Here is a 21,736-nt window from a genome sequence, read left to right on the forward strand (position 1 = left end):
CTATTCAAAATTTGTTGTGGTTTGTGGTCAAACTATAATTATGAGAAGAATGAGCCAAAAATGAGATTTTTTTTTGGGGTACAACTGAAATTATGAAAGATGTAGGGATAAAAGAGAATTTAAGAAAAGAAAAGGGGGATAAAAGAAAATTTACACAAAAAGTAAAAATAAAAGGAAAAATAAAACAAAACAAATACCTCTCCCCGGCAACGGCATCAAAAACTTGACACGATTTAAAAGTAATTTCTAACTCGCAAGTATAAGAGTGTCTTGTTATATTATAACTCGGTGAGTCCGAGGTCGATCCACAAAAAAATGATTTAATTTATTTATTTATTTAAGTTTATCAAAAAAATAAAAATAAAAATAAAAATATGCAATTTAATTTAAGAAAAACTATGAAATTGAATTAGTTAGGGCTATGGATCCACTCCTAGTAATAAATACAATTTAACAAATTTTTATTTTATTTCCCAAAAGATTAATTGTATAAATTAAAATAATTTTCCCATTAATTTTATTATGGATTAAGAACTTAATGTGCCAAAACTCAACTTGTTTACAATAAGTCAAAATACCATTTTACCATACTCTATACTAAGATATTAAGAATTCATTGTGCCAAACTCCCATGTTCATCTACAATAAATCAAAATGTCAAAATATAAAATATGGATAAAATAAAATAAAAAATAATTTAATTTGTACAATTAAAAATAGAATTTGATTAAATCATATTTTTTTACTAAGAGTTTCACTTTCCTCTAACTATGAATATTTAGCTAAGCATTTTTGAAATAAAGGAAATTATTAAAATTGAAAACACATAATTAAAAAATGGAATTTGAAAATTGAAATAAAACTAATTTTATTTATTGAAAATATATTACAAAAAGAAATGAGAAGAAGAATTTGGGGGAAAGAAGATAAGAGAATGTGTGTAGACTTGTGTTCCCCCGCCCCCCTCTATTTATACTAATACATGGTAAATCAACACCATACAAATAAATAAATCTAATTACATCTTAGCCTTACATTTGTCCCACTAATAAAATATAAACGTAACTTAATCCATTCAAGTATATCCAACACATTCCACTAACAATTACCATGCCTAATATGATAAAGGTTTATAATTTTATAATTACCACATTTACCATGGTAAAAACTCAAACTTTTACAACAAAAGTCTCGGATCCTCCTCAACAATGACATAATTTCTTGAACTTCCGGAATCCAAATTTAACATCTGCACATTTGTATGGAGTCTCAAATTGCATGAAATTATTATTTTTACCTAATAAACACACAAAAATACACAAAATCAAATATTTAGAAAAATAATTAGAAATTCACAATATGTTACACAATTACAAATATAAATTACATTAATAGCACAAAATAACATTTTTACCCCTTAATAAATATACAATTTTTAACACTAATCATCTTTAATAATATTTTGTGGTTTGTGTTAACTATCTCCAATATAATTACCTTCTCATTTATTCAGTTCAACAATCAATTAAGTAAGAAATCTTCTCAAATCAAAAAAATATAGCTTGCGCTCTTCAATTGTTCTTGAGAATAGTTGTTTGATTAATCAAAGTCTCTGACAAAACTGTATTAGAGTCAGTAATTAATAATTAACATAACAGTGTAGTATATCAAATCGAAGAGCTCGATGAAAGGCATAAGACACCATAAAAATTAACTTGATCAAAATTGGAAATGCCCACACTTACTGTTGGAAGTTTTTGCCTTGAAATTGAGTCGACTCACCGAGTTAAACCAAATTGAACCAAGGTGAACCATGCTAAATCGATCAGAACTGAGATAAACTGAGTCAGAGCCAATTCAAGTGAACCAAACCAATCCATTAACTGCTGACCATCAGCATTGACCATTAACAAATATTTGTATTTTTGGTTCGAGTCCCTCCCTAGGTTTTTTAACATTCTAGATCCATCAGTGCAATCAAATTTTTTAAATTTTAACTTTATAAAGTGTTATGGCAAATAGTGACATGGCATCATTTCAAGTTACATCACTAAAGGGAAGTAACATCGACAGTTGGAGTATTATAATGAAGGCCCTCCTTGGAGCTCATGATTTTTGGAAAGTCACTGAAAAAGGCTACAACGAGCTAGAAGATGAGACTTCTTTAGTTCAACACCAGAAGGATAGTTTAAAAGATTCAAGAATGAGAGACAAAAAGGCTCTTTCCGTCATTTATCAAGCATTGTATGATAACGGATTTGAGAAGATTTCAAGTGCAAATTGAGCCAAGGAAGCATGGGAGAAGCTTCAAACCTCTTATAAGGGAGAAGCTTCAAACCTGTTATAAGGGGGAAGAGAAAGTGAAAGGGTGCTAAGGGGGAAGAGAAAGTGAAAGGGTGCATCTCAAAGCTCAAAGAAATGAGTTTGAGTCGTTGCATGTAAAAGAAGCCGAATCCATTTCTGATCATTTTTCAAAAGCTCTAGTCATTTCAAATCAATTAAAAAGAAATGGTTAAAAGATAGAAGATGTAAGAATTATAGAAAAAAGTACTTTGCTAATACATATTATTTTAAATAATTATATTTATTTGTTTCATCTATTACATATATTTAAAATTTTAAATATTTAAAGTTCATATTTTGAAGTTTAATTTCATTAAAATAAAATTAAAAAATAAATTGAAAATATCCATATATAATATTATAAAATATAAAATCCAAACTTTTTAAATCTAAATAAAAAAACTTGGCCTAGTTGTTCAAAAAATATGTCTAGGCCAAATTTGGGCATTGTTATATCTGAGTCAGACATAAGTTTTTGCCATCCTTACCTGTGAGGGCACACGGGCTGGCATGACAAGGTCGCAAAGATTGGTGCCTTGTGCTATGCCTAAATAGAGTGTTAATATTTGAACTTCTAAATTTGTCCAAATAACCCCCACTAATCACTTACATTTTAATACCTATTTTATCTCATATAAAGTTACTAAAAAAATAAATATCTTTTAAGCATACCCAAATATAAATCTATTTTTATAAATCCCAATTTCTATTCGTAAATGATTATCACTTCTTAAATATATTTATTTATTACTTTTACAATTAAAGAAAATAGTTTCCAGCACTCCTTAATCTATCATAAGTGATTTGGTATTCAATTCGACGTGGATTAAAGATAAAGCCCTTAAAATAAAGAGACAAACCCGTGACTGTAACTCCATTTCCCAAAAACTAGTTCAAATTCACGATCCCTCAGCAACTGTCAGAACGCAATGAATGACCCTGTTTTTCTTGCCTATGTAGAGATGAAGATATTTATCTCAATAGCAGCAACTGTGGCTAGCACAACAGGATCTACATACAAAGCAGCCCCATCTAGCCCAAATGATATTGCCAATTCCATCAATAATTGCTTGTCTAATTGCAACAATTGTATTAGTTACCAAAGACTTCTTCGAACTCCCGTCGCCACCATTGTCAACTCTCTAATTCAATCAACTCGGACTCATTCCCCAATATATTGATTCTATATTATGCCTAAAAACTAGCATAATTTTCTTCAACTAGAACATGGAAACCACCTATGAAATTAGCATTCACTGAAACAAAATTCTGAGTGAATGCCAACTCAGAACAGTTAAGGAAATCGTTCCATAGTTCTCAAAGTTAACGAGTAAATTCTTCAAGTTTTATATGATGGGGGTGCATGAAAAACGTTAAAAATTATAATAACAGGTGCAGATTCAGAATTTTAAAGTACTCCGGGCTAATTTTTTTTTATAAAAAATAATATTGTAAAGTGAACATAAAATTTTATAAAAAAAATAAAGTACACATAATAAGATGAGGACATTAGAAATCTTACACCAAATAATAATTACTTTAAAAAATAATTTTATAAAAATCAAAAATAAAAATGTAATTCAAAACAAAAATATAACTAAAATTGTATTTTTCGCTGCTTCAAATAATGGAATTCATCAATTATGAATTCTGAATCAATAGTATCTGACCACTTGGTAGCTACTATTGAGGTTTTTAGCCACAACTTTATTCTCTAAAACTTGTTGTGAAGATTGTGCATTCATTCTTTTAACAATATGTTTAAATGGATCCTTTAAATTGCTCCATCTACTTTGGCAAAGAATGAAAGGAGAGTTTTCCTTGGGTCGGATTTGTTGGACATTATAACCTATAAATTACCATAACATGAAACTACAGAAGAATTAATAAATTAATTAATAATTACAAGCTTAATTAGCATGCTTAAATAAATTAAACAATTCAATTTTGTTCATCTTTTCCATTTTAAAAAAATATAATTAGTGAAAAAATAACAATAATAAATCAACTTAAACTAACAAATCACAAAACTAATTTAAAAAAGCCAATCAAACATTCAAAATAATAAATTAAAATAATATGTAAAATAAATCAATAAAATATATCTAAGAAAAATAAATAATTTATGCAAGTTCTAAAAGTATAGTAACATACCAATAGAAAAATGTACAAATTGCCAAGAAATTGGAAGATATGAATGGATGATGAATTATGATTTGTGAAGCAGGGAAGGTGAATTGATGAAGAATGAAGAATTGTGAAGGGTTTGGAATTTTTTTGTTTTTTTCTAATGGTGTCGGTGGAAGTAAAGGAAAAGTAATAATGATATATTTTTGTTTGGGCAAAAGTTCGTTCTATCAGATTAGTACTCATTTAGTCTCTATATTTTTAAAAATACCTCAAAACATCCCTAGTGTTAAATTATTGATACCGTGCCATTACTTTTTGTTCCTTTTGACTTGTTTTTACAATATTATCCTCTTACAATAATGCTTCTTTTTTTCTTAACTTTAATTAAAAGAAAAATTAAATTACTAATTTCACCCCAAAAATAAATATAGAAATAAAAAATATATTTTATTTTTTTTGGAACACTCTGCAGAGTAGCTAATATATTAATTTTTTTATTAATATCCAAAAAAAATTGATAGTTTAATTTTTTTAACAATATTAATTTGTTTGGACATACATGAACTTCCACAAAGATGAATATATATTATTTTTATTTTTATTTTATTTTTTGAGATTACTTTATTTTATCTTTTATTATTGTCCCACAAAAAAGAAACATTATTTAAGAGGATAATATTATAAAAGTAAGCCAAAAGAAATAAAAAGTAATAGCATGGATGTCAATAGCTTAACGGTAGGGATATGTTGAGGTATTTTTAAAAATATAGGGACTAAACAAGCACTAACCTCATAATGTAGGGACTAAACGAGTTTTTACTCTTTTTGTTTTTCTAATGGTGTCGGTGGAAGTAAAGGAAAAGTAATAATGATGGATGGTATTTTGTAATAAACAATTGATGGTATTTTCGTAATTAATAATTAATGGCATTTTCATAATTTTAATCAAATTAATTGACTTTTTTTCTTACACCGGGCTGCAGCCTGGTATAGCCCACTAACAAATCCGCCCCTGAATAAGGATAAGATGGGTGTTAGATAAGATATATTAAGAAAGAATAATTGTTTTAAAATTTACAATGGGGTTAAGTGAGAAATGTGGGCTGGTTGAGGTCAAATATCATTACTCACTTGAATATTGGCTAGCAGCCCGGCATAACTGATTTCACCTTTTCTTTTGAAATTTTGGTTCTTGTTTTTATAAAAAAAAATATATATATAGAGTGATGTTACTAGCACCCCTCTATTTCTCTTATAAAACACCTCTCATTTTGTTTTTACAAGTTTATTGAGTAATTATTGTTTGGTCCTCATATTTTGACTTAAGTGTTCTTTTAGTCCCTATATTTAAAAAATACCTCAAGACACCCTTACTATTAAATATATTACTCTCGTACCCTTACTTTTTTCTTTTCTTTTACAAAAATTTTCTTGCAACAATATTTTTGAGGATGTTAATGATAATTTATCAAATTAGCCTTACAAGTATTAGAAAAATTCACCCAAATTTTTATATTTCTATTTTATTTTTATGATCAATTTGGTAAATTAATTTTCTATAAAATAATTATTAGTAAGATTGTTGGAAGGATATTAAACATTGTTTTAAGTTGGTTAATATAAATTTATTTATAAATAATTATTTGCAAGATTGTTGCATGGATAAAAAAAATACTAGTTCTTTTCATGTTGCTATTTATTGGTTACTTTGCTAATAATTAATTTTTGGTTAATTTACTGAAATTAACTTTTTCAAAGATAAATTAATTAATGTCAGAATATTATTGTAAGGATATTACTGTAAAAACAAAGAAAAATTAAGGTTAAGAATGTAACATATTTAACTTGAAGGATATTTTGAGGTATTTTTTAAAATATAAGGGTTAAATAGACACTTAAGTCAAAACATAGAAACTAAGCGAGCATTTATTTGTTTAATACATCAATTTACTACTTTTATATTAATTTACTTATTTTACGTTTCATTTACAAGTCTTATACTTTATTTACATAGTTTATATTTTATTTTACACCTAATATTGATTCTCAAGTTTAATGTTACATTTATAAATTTTTATTTTGTTTATCAGTGATATACTAATAAACCACTCCTTTATTAATTTACTTGTTTTATATTTTTTTTATAAACCTTATATTCTATCTACATAATTTGTATTATATTTTATAATTAATATTGATTTATAAGTTTTATATTTTATTCTTTCTGGAAAAACCATATAATGAATACAATAAACGATTTAGATTTCAGAGTCAAGATATTGTCGACTGTTTTCGTAATCGATATGAATTGCGTAGGAATGATAGTTCCAAAAAAGTTATGTTTAAGAAGTACAATTGTTATATCTCCAGCCGGATCCAAAATAATTAATAATGGACAGTGGAGTCGTTTTCCAGAGTTATTGTCCACCTAACAAATTTTGGTGTAATCTAGCAAATTCTTTCAAATTTTGTCATATTTACCATCTCAAGCCGTTCACATGGGCCTTATCAGATTTTTTATTTGGGAGAGTAATGGGACCAACGTCCTTTATGTGATCCAGTCCCATTAACCGTCATCGCTCGGCCGTAGAAATTCAGAAACAATTAATAATTTTCCTGTCCGACCCCAAAATCAATAAAGATGTCTTGCCTGTAATATGCATTTTCGTGGTATATAATTGTTTTGTATATTAATTATTATCATGATTCTATAAGTATCTATGTTATTGTAGAAAAATAATCTATTGAACATCTCTCTCCATTATATTGTGACTATATGGACATATGATATGATTTTATAATAATATATGAATGGTATTAAAATGATAGATTAACTAGATAACGGCATATTATTATAAGGTGAACAGCATCACTTAATAGATTATTATATTACAATATACAAGTTTGTAATGTAGTTTTGTGGTATGTTAAATAAAGAGACAACTACTAACTACTTTGTGGTGACATCACCAAAACATTTATTTTATAGAGACAAGGTCATAATTGAGTTCCAAACCAGAGTATAATAAATGACTAGATAAAAAGTTTCTTGATTTCATTCTCATTAATTTTGTAGGCCATCCTCAGTTTGAGAAGGACTTATAAAGAGCCTAGGACGGGTGAAAATGGTACCTGAATGATAATTATAAGCGTACGTGAAGGACAATCATTTCTTTAATTGTGTTCTTGAGAATTAAGAAGCATAATGTGGAGGCTTAAGATTGGAGATCATAGGACAAAAAATGATCCATATATATTCAGCACAAACAACCATGTCGGTAGGCAAATTTGGGAATTTGATCCTGATGCAGACTCCCCTGAGGAGCTAGCTGAGGTTGAGGGGGCTCGTTTGAATTACTTCAATAACCGCTTCAATGTTAAAAATTCTTCTAACCTCATCTGGCAAATTCAGGTAATTTGTGTAATCCACGAACACTAAGATGTTTTTTCCAATTCGATTAACAGAACATACATAATTTGTTTGCCAATTAATTACAGGTTTTAAGAGAGAAGAAATTCAAACAAACAATTCCGTAGTCAAAATTGCTGACCATGGAGAGGAGATAACACTTGAAACTGCCACAGGCGCATTGCGGAGGGCAGTTCACATATTTTCAGCCTTGCAATCTAGCCATGGCCACTGGCCTGCTGATAATTCTGGCCCCTTGTTTTATAACACCCCATTTGTAATTATCTTTAATTCATAATTCTCACAAATTTACAATCAAAGTACTTTTTTATTCATTCGACTATTAGTCTAGATTTTAAATTTTTGAAAATGTGCAGGTTATTTATTTATACATTACGGGGTATCTTAACAGTGTACTCTCTAGTGAACATCGCAAAGAAATGCTTCGTTACACATACAATCATCAGGTACTTAAAAATTAAATCATTGATTGTTGTACCCTGTTTAAATTCTCATGCACATTGACTAATTTTGAATTGCAATATTATGTGCATTATATAAACAGAATGAAGATGGGGGATGAGGATTACACGTTGAGGGGCACAGCACAATGTTTGGTACTGTTTTTAACTACATTTGCATGCGTTTACTGGGAGAAGGACCCGACGGTGGCGAGAACAACGCTTGTGCAAGAGCTCGAAAGTGGATTCTTGATCGCGGGGGAGCAATGGGCGTAACATCTTGGGGAAAGACTTGGCTTTCAGTATAATCCATCACTCTTCCTGCTAAATTATATATATAGTTTTAATCCATTGAAATCTTGATTATAAGCAACAATATTCATAAAATGAAATGATTTTGTTTTTTTTATTTATCTAATAGATTCTTGGTGTTTATGATTGGTCTGGATGCAACCCAATGCCTCCAGAATTTTGGAAAATTCCTTCCTTTTTACCTATCAGTCCAGGTTAGTTCATAGAACTTGTAAAATCATTATAAGCATCATTCATTATTGTTGTCAGTTAAATTTTCGGGCTTCCACTTTGTAAAGTATAAATTTTCAATTGTTCACCAGAAATTTGTTGCTGTAAAGGTTTTAATTTGTTCACCGGCCCATGCTAAGTTTATAAATTGCACCAGTTTTTCATATTTCCTTTAATAATGTTAAAGCATCTCAATAAAATGACATTTTGCTCTTGAAGTGTAGCATAATAACGGGTGAAATTTTGATACTTTTTAGCAATCATTGAGGTAAAAAAATATGATAGCTATTGGATAAAAAATTGATTTTTTTGACAAATAATAACATATTAAATGTCTAAATTACTGTTGTGACATCATCCAAAGCTAATTTGTATTGGTGACAAGGACCCAACAGGATATAATTTGAAAACAATGGATGGACTGCTGAACAAATTTAAATTTTTAGGGTATTTCAAAAGATTGAGTAAACGATTAATATTTTCTTTATCGGAAAATGATTGTTAGAGCATTGAATGAGCAAGGGTGAATAAGTAATTAAATAGTCGAAACATTAATTTGGGGGCTAACCTTAATTATGAGCATAAATAAACGGGTTAAATAAATAGTTATTATTGGTTTGAAGTTCAATTTTAATTTCAAATTTCAAATTGATGTTGCTATATCTCTGTTTAAGTTAAGTTCTAAAATATGCTATGAGTTCAATTCTTACTCTGAATTTTCATTTTGTTTCAATATTACAGGAAAATTGAATTGCTACTGTCGGGTGACATACATGCCTATGTCATATTTGTATGGAAAAAGATTTGTCGGTCCAATCACACCACTTATTTTACAGCTGAGAGAAGAGATTTACACTCAACCTTACACTGACATTGATTGGAGTAAAATGCGACATTTCTGTGCAAAGGTTCTTGCATTAAATTGATTTTAAATTGATTTCACCTTATTTTACCTGATTTTTTTTTTATTTTCCCCTTTGTTTTTTAATCATTCTTCGAGTTAATCTGTCAAAGTGTTCGGTAAACACTTGTAACTTGACCTCGTAGTACAACTGTCAAAAATACACCCTTTAACCTCAGTCGTTGGAATGAATGGTCATGCATTGAGAGACTTTATCGATTGATGGAATGATTATGAAAGCATTTTTCTTTGCAGGAGGATATCTTCTTTCCGCATACTACCGTTCAAAACTTGCTTTGGGATACTCTTTATAATGTAGTTGAGCCCATTCTTAATCGTTGGCCTCTTAACAAATTGCGAGAGAAGTCTCTAGAAATAGCGATGAATCACATTCATTATGAAGATGAGGCCAGTCGGTACATGACTATTGAATGTGTTGAAAAGGTAATTGAATTAAAGTAATAAGATAAGATGGCAATATGCGTATTATCAGCTATACATTTATATTTTCCAGACTCGTATATGTTAATTGATACATGCTTGATCGACCAGCCATTGAATATGCTCTGTTGTTGGATCGAAGATCCTAACAGCGATTATTTTAAGAAGCATCTTCCTAGGATCGGGGAGTATTTATGGGTTGGAGAAGATGGAATGAAGGTGCAGGTTCGTGTAAGTTCGTCCTGCATTAATTATATTATAAGCATGCACACATACTTTTAGCATTTTTCTTTAGATTGTATTTTAAAATCTTGAAGAAAAAAAGCTGTACTTTGGTAGATATTATTGTGGGAATCCTCAACTTATTAATTAACATACTCACGATTGGAATGCACACTATTATTCCAAATGATAGAGATTAGGGTAAATAGGACAGTGTGGACTAGTCCGTACGTAATAGAGGGAAAAATCTCAATTTAGATAAACAATAATTCTTGGAATAAGAATATAAATTTGAAAAATCCTTAACTCAAGAATTAGTTTTTGAATATTAGTTAGATCCATTAACTTTTATAATCTGATCACTCTAACCATAGATGTAGAACAGTACTAATGCGCATTTCAATACAATTAATTTCATGTAATCAGATATTTTTTCTTCTTTTTAAAACTTGTGATGTAATGCATGACATCTTAAAATGGGCAATTGATAATCACTTTCTAGTAAGATAATTCTTCATTTTAAAATTAAGATTTGGACTAAGACGAGAATAGCTAATAAATTATATCTTACGATTTTTCGTACAGATTCAAGATTTTACAATATTGTGAAAATCGTTTATAATTTTGTCAAACCTAAATTCACACGAAAATTCATGTGAATGTCCTCATCCGAGCACAACTTTACTTATAAGAAAATTTTTAATAGGAAATCTTTTAATTTAATAAAATAAAGGTAAACTAAAATATAAGAAATTTAATGTAATATATTTTATTTTTAGTATATTAAAATTTGTAAAAGGAAACCCTCTCTAGAAGAGTCTACATATAAGTATCTAATATCTAGCTTAACCCTGCATTTAATTGGTGAACCTCCGCACTAGAGAGTTTTCAATATTTTAATCGTTGTGAGTTGAAAAGTTATTGTTAACAATGAATGGAGAGTTTCGGTAGTCAAACATGGGATTGTGCTTTTGCCGTTCAAGCTTTGCTTGCTTGCACTCTCACTGACGAAATTGGTCCAATACTTATGAAAGCACATGACTTCCTTAAAATATGTCAGGTTAATTTTCCTTTTTATATATATATATATAAAACACACTTATCAATTTTTTATGTTGTTTCAAACATGTGCATGCATTTTGGCAGGTCACTAATAATCCTCCAGGAGATTTTAAAAGCATGTTTCGTCACATGTCAAAAGGAGCATGGACATTTTCCAATAAAGATCATGGATGGCCAGTTTCTGATTATACTGCAGAAGCCTTACTGGTAATTAAAGATAATTGAAATGTTCATTATTTTTGTTGCGGAAGCGCAGGTTTAGCAATTACATATACTATGGTTGCTGTGACTTCTGAAAAAATATAAATGTGGTGATAAATAAATGTAAAGAAAATAAAACACAATAATTTACATGGTTCGGTGTAATGCTTATGTCCACAGGTAAAGATTGAAAGATAATTTTATTAATAAATGAGAATTTACAAAAGTGGAAAAAGCTCTTAAAACCCACAACTCCAATACATCTAATTGTATGATCACTAGAACACTCAAGTGAAAGCTCTCTTAAATCTCTCAAATTGCTTCACTTGTAATTGCTCTCAACGCTCTCAATTGGGATGAGTTACAAATGCATTAGGCTTCTCTATTTATAGGCCAAGCATACAATATGAACGCATAGAAAAATCTTACCCATTTTTCAATTTTAATGGCTTCGGTGTGACTTTTGGTGAAGAGATCATGCTCACACATGAAATTGGATCACACTAGCTCAACAATTGTGTGCTTGAAATTTGCATGCTAACTGTCTCATGCAAGCATGCTTGACTTTTCAACAATTTTTCTACATAATTTTACACATAAATTGAAAATATCTTCCGTATTTCATGTATACAGTGTTGTCTACACTTCTCACTGATGCAACCAGAAATTGTTGGAGAAAAAATGGAACCTGAAAGATTTTATGATGCTATTAATTGCATACTTCCTATGCAGGTAAGGACTGAACAATTTCGAATTGCAACCTTATTATTTGTATATACTGTTTTCAAATTTTACTACATGTGACAAAAAATTAATCTCCGAACATCAATTGTATGCCTGAAATGAGATCTTTTCCTAATTTGGACTCTTAAGCTTTTTAAGATTTTGTGTGCAGTGGGGTCATAGTGGAGACAATGTAAACTTAAATCGACTGTAACATTATATCAATAAAATTGAGGAGCCAAATGGTTGGGGTCATAGTCCAGAAGTCTTAAAATATAGTAGGCTATAGCAAATTATGTAAAACAAAAAAAAAAAAATCTAAACATAAAATTTGCATAAAACATAATAAAATTTCAATAGAAATGTTCCAATTCAGATCTTGAACTTTATTAAAATAAAATAAAAAGTTATTAAACTATATAGTTGAACAGGATAATATGGTTTAATAGTATAATGGCATTATACTATTAAACCATTTATCTTAATAGTTTTTCTAGACTTTAAAAAAAGTTTAGAATCATAAATCCGATCAATGCTCAAATTTCAATTGGTATCTTTTTCTTCATGTACTTCTTTTTTTAACCTGGTGATTACCAAAATGATAATGGGCTTGTACATAATTTTCCCCTTGCCTGCATGACACGTGTTCATTACTGATAGTGTATTGTTAAAATTTAATTATTCTTATATTTTTATGTATTAATCCCAAAATCCCCATCTATCTTCTGCTTAGAGAAAGAGGGTAAAAGTTCGTTTAGTCCTTATATTTTGAAGTTAGTGCCCGTTTAGTCCCTATATTTTTAAAAATACCTCAAATCATCCCTACTATTAAATTATTGACACTTTTGCCATTATCTTTTGTTCCTTTTAACTTATTTTTATAATATTGCCCTATTATAATAATTTTTTAGACATTATTAAAAAGAAAAAAATAACCCTATTATAATAATTTTTTTAGACATTATTAAAAAGAAAAAAATAAATTACCAGTTTAACACCAAAAAATAAAATAAAATAAAAATATATATATTAATTTTTGTGGAACACACTCTTGAGTTAAAATATTAATTTTTCTAAAAAAATTGATAATGTAATTTTTTACGATATTAATTTTTTAGACATATGTGAGCTTCCACAAAAATTAATATTTACCTTTTTTGTTTTTATTTTATTTTTGAGTTTAATTTGATAATTTAATTTTTTTATTAATATCCAAAAAAGAAACATTATTGTAAAAATGTAATATTGTAAAAGCAAGTTAAAAATAATCAAAAATAATGGCATAAGTGTCAATATTTAGTAGCAGGGACGTTTTGAGGTGTTTTTAAAAATTCAGGGACTAAATGGACACTAACCTCATAATATAGGGACTAAACAAGCTTTTACCCTAGAGAAAGATACATTTTGAGAGAATCTTAATCATGTGAATGTATACTTGTCTATTAAAATTAATTATAACATCTCTGTAATTAGGTATGTACGTTACAATTATTCGATGAATATTCATGCAAATAATGGTATAAAAGTGGCTCCAACTAAATATATCTTTTAGTTTAGACTTACATATTATTTTAATAATTTACTTCTCCAAAAACAATTGATCAATGGCTCATTAGTCCAAAAACTTTTGTGCAGAGTGAAACTGGTAGAGTACGAGCCTGGGAGCCAACGAGAGCACCAGCCAGGTTAGAGGTAAAAATTTTGAATGTAAAATAATTTTTTCTAGCCGTTTTATGCAGTTTTATTTGACTAATCACTCGAGTTCAAATCCTAAAAAAATAAGATGATAAATAATAAATTTAGACTTTCTCAGTTCTTACCTTTAAAAAAAAATTCATTAATATCTATATTAATTGAAATAAATTTTTTTTTTTTTGTTCATCCTCAGTTGCTCAATCCTATAGAATTCCTTGACCAAGTAATCATTGAGCATGAGTAAGATTTCTTCAAATTTTTGTTTGATCATATACAAATATTCTTGCTATGAATTTCGATGTAGACTTATTAGAGAAATTGTGAATTGTGTTGGATCCAGTAAAGTTGAGTGCACTGCATCAACGTTGAAGGCAATGACTTTGTTTAAGAAGTTATATCCAAAGCACAGGGCAAAAGAGGTTAAAAACTTAATCAGAAATGCTGCAAAATTCATTGAAGATACACAAAAACCTGACGGTTCTTGGTACGTTTCGCTATAAAAAAAATCATGATTATTTTAAGGTGTGCGCTTTTATATTATATTTTATTTTTTTAATGGGTTGGTAACAATTCAATTTTCTCCTAATAATGGTAAATGAGTTGGGGCCAGGCTTGGCTTGGCCTAAGCCTCTGCTGAAGCCAGTGTTTTTAAATAAATGACTAGTGGCATTGACCCTTTAAATTTATCTCTTCAACCGCCATTTTTTAATTTACACCACTCATTTTCAAAATTACTCTTTTACATGATTCTTTTAACTGGTTAAATTATTCAGAGATTAGACCACGAAAGTTATACCAGCGCTCATATTTCATGAGTCGTTGCGTAATTATCACATTTGCTCATTTTCTGCGCTTCTAGTTCTGGTGAGTGAAGAGTATTTGAATTACTCCCTGGTATAAGAAGCAAGAAGTGTACCAAGAAAGTAATTATGGGATTTTAGTTAACTAAAATATATATATATTTTTTTAAATTATGGGTTAGGCCAAGCCCAGGCTTTTTGTTGTACCACCACGTCCAAGCCTAATACAAAACGGACCTGGAAAATTAAGGCGCTAAGCCCGGTCTTTTCATTGCAGGCTGGACTAAAGTCTTTCTGCCCATCTTAATCTCCCCCCATGTATGTGAGCTGCTTGGAATAGGAGATCTTTTATTAGTCGTGAAAAAATTCCAATTAATCTAACTAGCAAATTATTTAACTAGGTTACTTAATTTATCAATTCTTCACCTGTATGTCAATTTTGTATGAATCTTTAAGTTATATTAGACTATAGAAATACTATTTTACCCTTGAAAATCAGATGCAAAAATTAAAAAAGTAGTGACATGAGTGTGTTAGATGCTTTTAACTAGATAATTGACTTAAACTGTAGAAACTAAAAGAATATTTAAAGAGACTAATTAACAATTTCTTTTAAACTTTTCAATGGTCAACAGAAATCATAAAATAATCAAAAGTTGTTTGCATAGTTATTCGATTTCTACCAAGATGTTAAGCGGAGCCTAGAAAATTGTTTATCAAAAATAAATTATGCTTTGACAGGTATGGTAGCTGGGGAATCTGCTTCTTGTACGGAATATGGTTCGCAATTTCAGGGCTAGCTGCTGCAAAAAAGACTTACAGTAATTGTTTAGCCATACGCAAAGCAACAGAATTTTTACTCAAAATTCAGTGCGAAGATGGTGGTTGGGGAGAGAGTTACCATTCCTGCCCAAACAAGGTAATTTTATTTGGATTTGATCAATAATTATAAATGTATAGAAACTTGAATTCCCTCAAATATTATTAACCTTATTGTTCTCATGGAATTATCAGTAACTAGGATTTGCGATAAAAAAAATAAAAAAATAATAGATCCTAAAATAGGTAGCTAGTAATATGAAATGAAGTCCTGGTTCTGCCACTAGGTTTCGCTATGATCATGATTTAGTTTTAGTTTTTGAAATGTTTTATTACGAACTTAAGTATCACAAATGAATAGAATTAAGTGTAAAATTTTGACTTAACATGTTTTCGGTGTATACAAAGTTTTTTTTTTTTTAAACTACCAAGATGGGAGGGGGTTAGGCCGGACCCCTACCTTTAATATAAATCAACTAATAAAAAAAATCATAAGGAGGAGAATATAAACCAAAATCTCTTAAGAGAAGCAAAAATATCAAGCAATCTACAAAATACTCTAAGTCAACACGGTGAAATTAATGTCGAACATGTGGGATCTTGAGAGTATCCAACTAAAGAATGCTAGACAAATTAGCTCTAAGGTCCCTTTGACTAAAAAATCATTGATGAGTTTGACTAGTATAGGCCGAATTGGCCATGAAATCAGCAGCAGATGGAGCCTCTCGGAAGACATGCCTAATGATGATAGTGGGCGAAACGATAATGCCTATGTAGAATATGAATAAATCTAAATTTGACTAAAATCTATATGTGTGTATGTGAGAAAGTATAAATCAAAATGATATACATTTTGGTATAAATCAGAATGACATACTTTTTAGTTTTATTTTTTCCATCTCTAAATGAAGTATCTGAAAATATTGTTTTCACATATTTATCCTAATGAAAAATATTAGCAAGAAAAGATTAGGTTTTCTTAAGATAAATATTATACGAATGTATATATTCAGATCATTAAGAGTTTCAGAAATATATAAATATGAACGAACAAACGACAAATTGCTGCCTAAATTTTCAATAGGTTTTCTTGAAGTATAGGAACTAGGTTTCGCATTTCTTTTTTTCTTTTTAGTTTTAAATTTAAAAAATTAGTGATTTTTACAAAATATAATCATTGTGTTTGGTGATGTAGAAATATGTACCTCTTGATGGAAACCGATCAAATTTAGTACAAACTGCATGGGCTATGTTGAGTTTAATCCATGCTGGACAGGTAACTGGTTGCTAGTTACTACACAATAATTTCTTTAACGACTTGTACGATATATGAATCATAGAATTCTGCTAAAAAATAGAAAAAGTAACTCCTTTCATTTTGTCACTACATAAATTTAATTTTGTTTTTGTGTTAGATGGAAAGAAATCCTACTCCTCTTCACCGTGCTGCAAAACTGCTGATAAATTCGCAGCTGCAAGATGGCGATTTTCCCCAACAGGTAATTCTGTTTGATTATTACGAAAAAAACTAGGAAAATAATAATCATAATACATAACGGACATGAATCAACATGTAGGTGGAAGGCATGCAATTTAACATAAAGTGTTGACATAAAATTTTCATACAAATTTATGTTGATATGATAGAATTTAACGGTAAAGATATAAAACCAGCAAGTAACATGAATGTCGCTAATCATCGACCTTTAATCTTTACCATTAGATATTTGATGAGACTAAAGGATATAAATTTTTGTCAAAATTTTCAGTAAAAATTTTAAGTTCAAACAAATAGTCTAATTCATTATATAAATAATAATATTTAATTTAATTATTTATTTTTAAAATTAAAATAGCAAGTCATATGGTGTCACCATCGCAAGTGGCGTCCGATGGTGCTCCAGTGACGTCGAATGGTGGATTTATGAGATAGTTATCATAACACTGACTCAAAATTTTGAGATCTATGCAATTGTTGGATCGGCTTTCTAGAATAAAGTAATGCGGAGGTTCAGGCTCCACACCAGTGATTTTCCACCACTTTATTTGATAATTGATTTTAAAAAATAGTAAATATTTAAGATAGAAATACACACAGACACACACAGACACACACATTCGTTAGTCAAACATGGTTGATTATGCAAGGAAACAAAAAAATTAATAGCCTGAATATGGACTATTGACGTATCGAAAATCTGGCTTTGGATTAATGATAGTCAATTTATTCGAGTGTGTACTCGAACTTATCTTCAACAAAACATAAAATTCTTTTATGAGATTTTTTTAAGTAATAATTTTAATAATAATATCATATTTTTAATAGGTTGGCTGGGTTAGACGCTCAACCCAAACTATAAAAACAATATTAATAAAATAATACCATAAGTCACTTTTTGATTTATATATTTACGATATGGTTTTTATTTAAACTAATATTGCATGTGTGTGTGCAAATATAAAATTCAACCAAAAGTGTTCACATGTAAAAAAAATGGTGGACAATGAAAGAGTTAATTTCCAATTACCTCTCATGAATTGACCATGCACTCTCAATTTTTTAAAATTAATTACTCTATCACCATATTATTAGTTTTCCCGTAAACTAAATAATTAAATATGTAACAAAAATATTTATAATTTCAAAACAATAAATTTCACCCTATTACCTCCTTTCTCCCTCTCTCTTTTACTCATCTTCTCAGTATCTTCCAGTCCCACACCATCAAAAGCATAGATATTTGACTTCGATTGATTCAAAAGAAAAAGCGAGGACCGGAGAAAAACAGAGTGTATTTATTTTACACGTATTTTTGTCTTTTGTGCTATCAATCAAATTTTTCGAGCCCGGAGTTTGTTGATTAAGAGTAGGAAGAACACAGAGATGGAGAGAGGAAGGAGAAAATAGAACTTTAGTAAATTATATTTTAATAAATAAATTTAAGGGTATTTTTATCGTTTTATTAAGTTTAGATGCATTAGGAGTGAATGTAAACATTCATAAATCATGTTAGAAAATTGGTGGGTGAAGCAGACACGCAGCTAAAATGAAATTGTATGAAAATAAAGAACAAACACAAAAAATAGACACCAGAAATTACGTGGTTCGGCTTTTAGCCTACGTCCACGGGCGAAAAAAGAAAGAAAATATTTCACTAGTGAAATAAGGATTACAAGTATTGTAATATTTTGTCTCACTACCCAAAACCCCAATACACTCAATCTCTCAAATCACTAGACTCTTGAAATCACTCTCTAAATAAAGAAAAGAACTAAAGAACTCGATGATTTACAAATGAAGGGAACCAGCATTTTTATAGCCAAAATTAGCTATTGTTCATTTAATATTTTATTATTATTATTATTTTATTAATTTTTCTTTTTCTTTTTCTTCTTCGGCCCGGCATCTCTTTTTCTTCTTTTGTTTCTTTCCTTGGGCGGCATCTACTTGGCCTTCAAAGCTGTGTGCCACCAATTTTGCTTATTCAAAGCTTCTAGATGCTGCAACCAAAGCATTTTGACATTCTCCCACTTGGAGATTAGATTGAAAATCAATCAGTCTCCACACCATCCTTTCTACTTCGCCATAATCATGTTGCTTACGTTTCTGCTAGGCCACAAGAGGATCTACTCCAGATAAACTTGTCAGCATTTATCGGCTTGGTCAAAACATCTGCTAGGTTCTCCTTCGTATGGATTTTCTGTAAATCCACACTTCCGTCTTCCACTACTCTCTCGAACGAAGTGATACTGAACTCCTACGTGTTTTGTCCTGGAATGAAAGGCTGGATTCCTTGCAATGCGCAAGGCACTCTGACTGTCACAAAACACAGGAATTTTCTGTTGTTTGTACCCGAGCTCCTCCAGTAATCTTTGTATCCAAATAGCTTCCTTGCAAGCTTGTGTAGCTGCCATGTATTCTGCTTCTGTTGTAGATAAAGCCACAATGGTCTGCAGCTTCGAAACCCAGCTTACAATTGCTCCTACAAGTGTAAACACATAGCCAGTAGTGGATTTTCTTTTATCAAGATCTCCTGCAAAATCTTAATCCACATAGCCCCTGACAGTAAACTTTGATCCTCCATAACATAATGCAACATCTGAGGTTCCTCTGATGTATCTCAGAATCCTCTTCACAGCTATCCAATGCTCTCCACCAGGATTCGCCATGTATCGACTGACTGCTCCCACTGCTTGTGCAATGTCTGGTCTAGTACACATCATAGCGAACATCAAACTTCCCACTGCTGATGCATACGGTACTCGAGACATCTAGTTCCTCTCTGCTTCAGTGCTAGGACACATACTTGAGGATAATTTGAAATTAACAGGAAGTGGGGTAGAGATTGACTTACAATCTTGCATGTTGAAGCGCCGCAAGATTTTCTTCAAGTAATTCTTCTGTGAAAGCCAAATCTTCATGTTATTTCTGTCTCAGTAAATTTGCATCCCTAGAATCTTGTTTTCTGGTCCCAAGTTCCCACTGTTGATGCATACGGTACTCAAGACATCTAGTTCCTCTCTGCTTCAGTGCTAGGACACATACTTGAGGATAATTTGAAATTAACAGGAAGTGGGGTAGAGATTGACTTACAATCTTGCATGTTGAAGCGCCGCAAGATTTTCTTCAAGTAATTCTTCTGTGAAAGCCAAATCTTCATGTTATTTCTGTCTCGGTAAATTTGCATCCCTAGAATCTTGTTTGCTGGTCTTGTTTGAGGTTCCTCTGATGTATCTCAGAATCCTCTTCACAGCTATCCAATGCTCTCCACCAGGATTCGCCATGTATCGACTGACTGCTCCCACTGCTTGTGCAATGTCTGGTCTAGTACACATCATAGCGAACATCAAACTTCCCACTGCTGATGCATACGGTACTCGAGACATCTAGTTCCTCTCTGCTTCAGTGCTAGGACACATACTTGAGGATAATTTGAAATTAACAGGAAGTGGGGTAGAGATTGACTTACAATCTTGCATGTTGAAGCGCCGCAAGATTTTCTTCAAGTAATTCTTCTGTGAAAGCCAAATCTTCATGTTATTTCTGTCTCGGTAAATTTGCATCCCTAGAATCTTGTTTGCTGGTCCCAAGTCCTTCATTTCAAACTCCCTAGCCAACTGTGCCTTTAATTATTGGATTCGATCTTTGTTAAGGCCTGCTACCAACATGTCATCTACGTACAACAGCAAAATAATAAAATCATTATCTTCAAACGTCTTGTAATATGTACAATGGTCTGAACTAAGTCTGTTGTATCCAAGGTTCATGATGAAGGAGTCAAATCTCTTATACCAACATCTCGGCCCCTGTTTGAGACCGTATAGAGATTTGTTCAACCTGCAAACCAAGTTCTCCTTTCCTGTTTCTGCAAAACCTTCTGGTTGGAGCATATATATTTCTTCGTCAAGTTCCCCATAAAGAAATGCAGTTTTCACATCCAACTGCTCAAGATGTAAGTCAAATATAGCACACATCGCCAAGACAACTCTGACTGTTGTAAGTCGAACCACCAGAGAAAATATCTCGTTAAAGTCAATACATTCTTTCTGAGCATATCCTTTCACCACCAATCTTGCACAATACCACTCCACTAGGTCACTGCCATCACGCTTGATCTTGTAGGCCCATTTGTTTCCAATGGCTTTTCTTCTACGTGGTAGTGGTACAAGTTCCCATGTCTTGTTCTTATGCAGAGCTTCAATTTCTTCCTGCATTGCTGTCATCAACAAAGCAACATCTGAGCTTTCTAAAGTTTCATGGAAAGTTGATGGCTCTCCATCCTCTGTTAGAAGACAGTATGCAACGTTGATCTATGTGACATACTCCGAGTGCCACGTTGGCGGTCATCTTTCATGAGTTGACCGACGAACTTCTGGAGCATCGGATTCGACTAGTTCTTATTCCTCGTGTTGTGGTGCTGCTTCAGAAGAATCTGAATCTTTTGGATTACTTTCCACATATACCAGTATAGTCTCTAACTTTTCTTTTACACTGCTATCATCTTTA

At 30.7% G+C, this 21,736-nt stretch overlaps 1 pseudogene; it reads left to right on the forward strand.

Moving 5' to 3' along the window:
* The first annotated feature begins 7,678 nt into the window (after window positions 1-7,678).
* The window catches only part of LOC18045728, a 98,375-nt pseudogene continuing 84,317 nt past the window's right edge, over window positions 7,679-21,736 (forward strand).

Source organism: Citrus clementina, unplaced genomic scaffold (assembly GCF_000493195.1).
Source record: "Citrus clementina cultivar Clemenules unplaced genomic scaffold, Citrus_clementina_v1.0 scaffold_4, whole genome shotgun sequence".
NCBI lineage: Eukaryota > Viridiplantae > Streptophyta > Magnoliopsida > Sapindales > Rutaceae > Citrus > Citrus x clementina.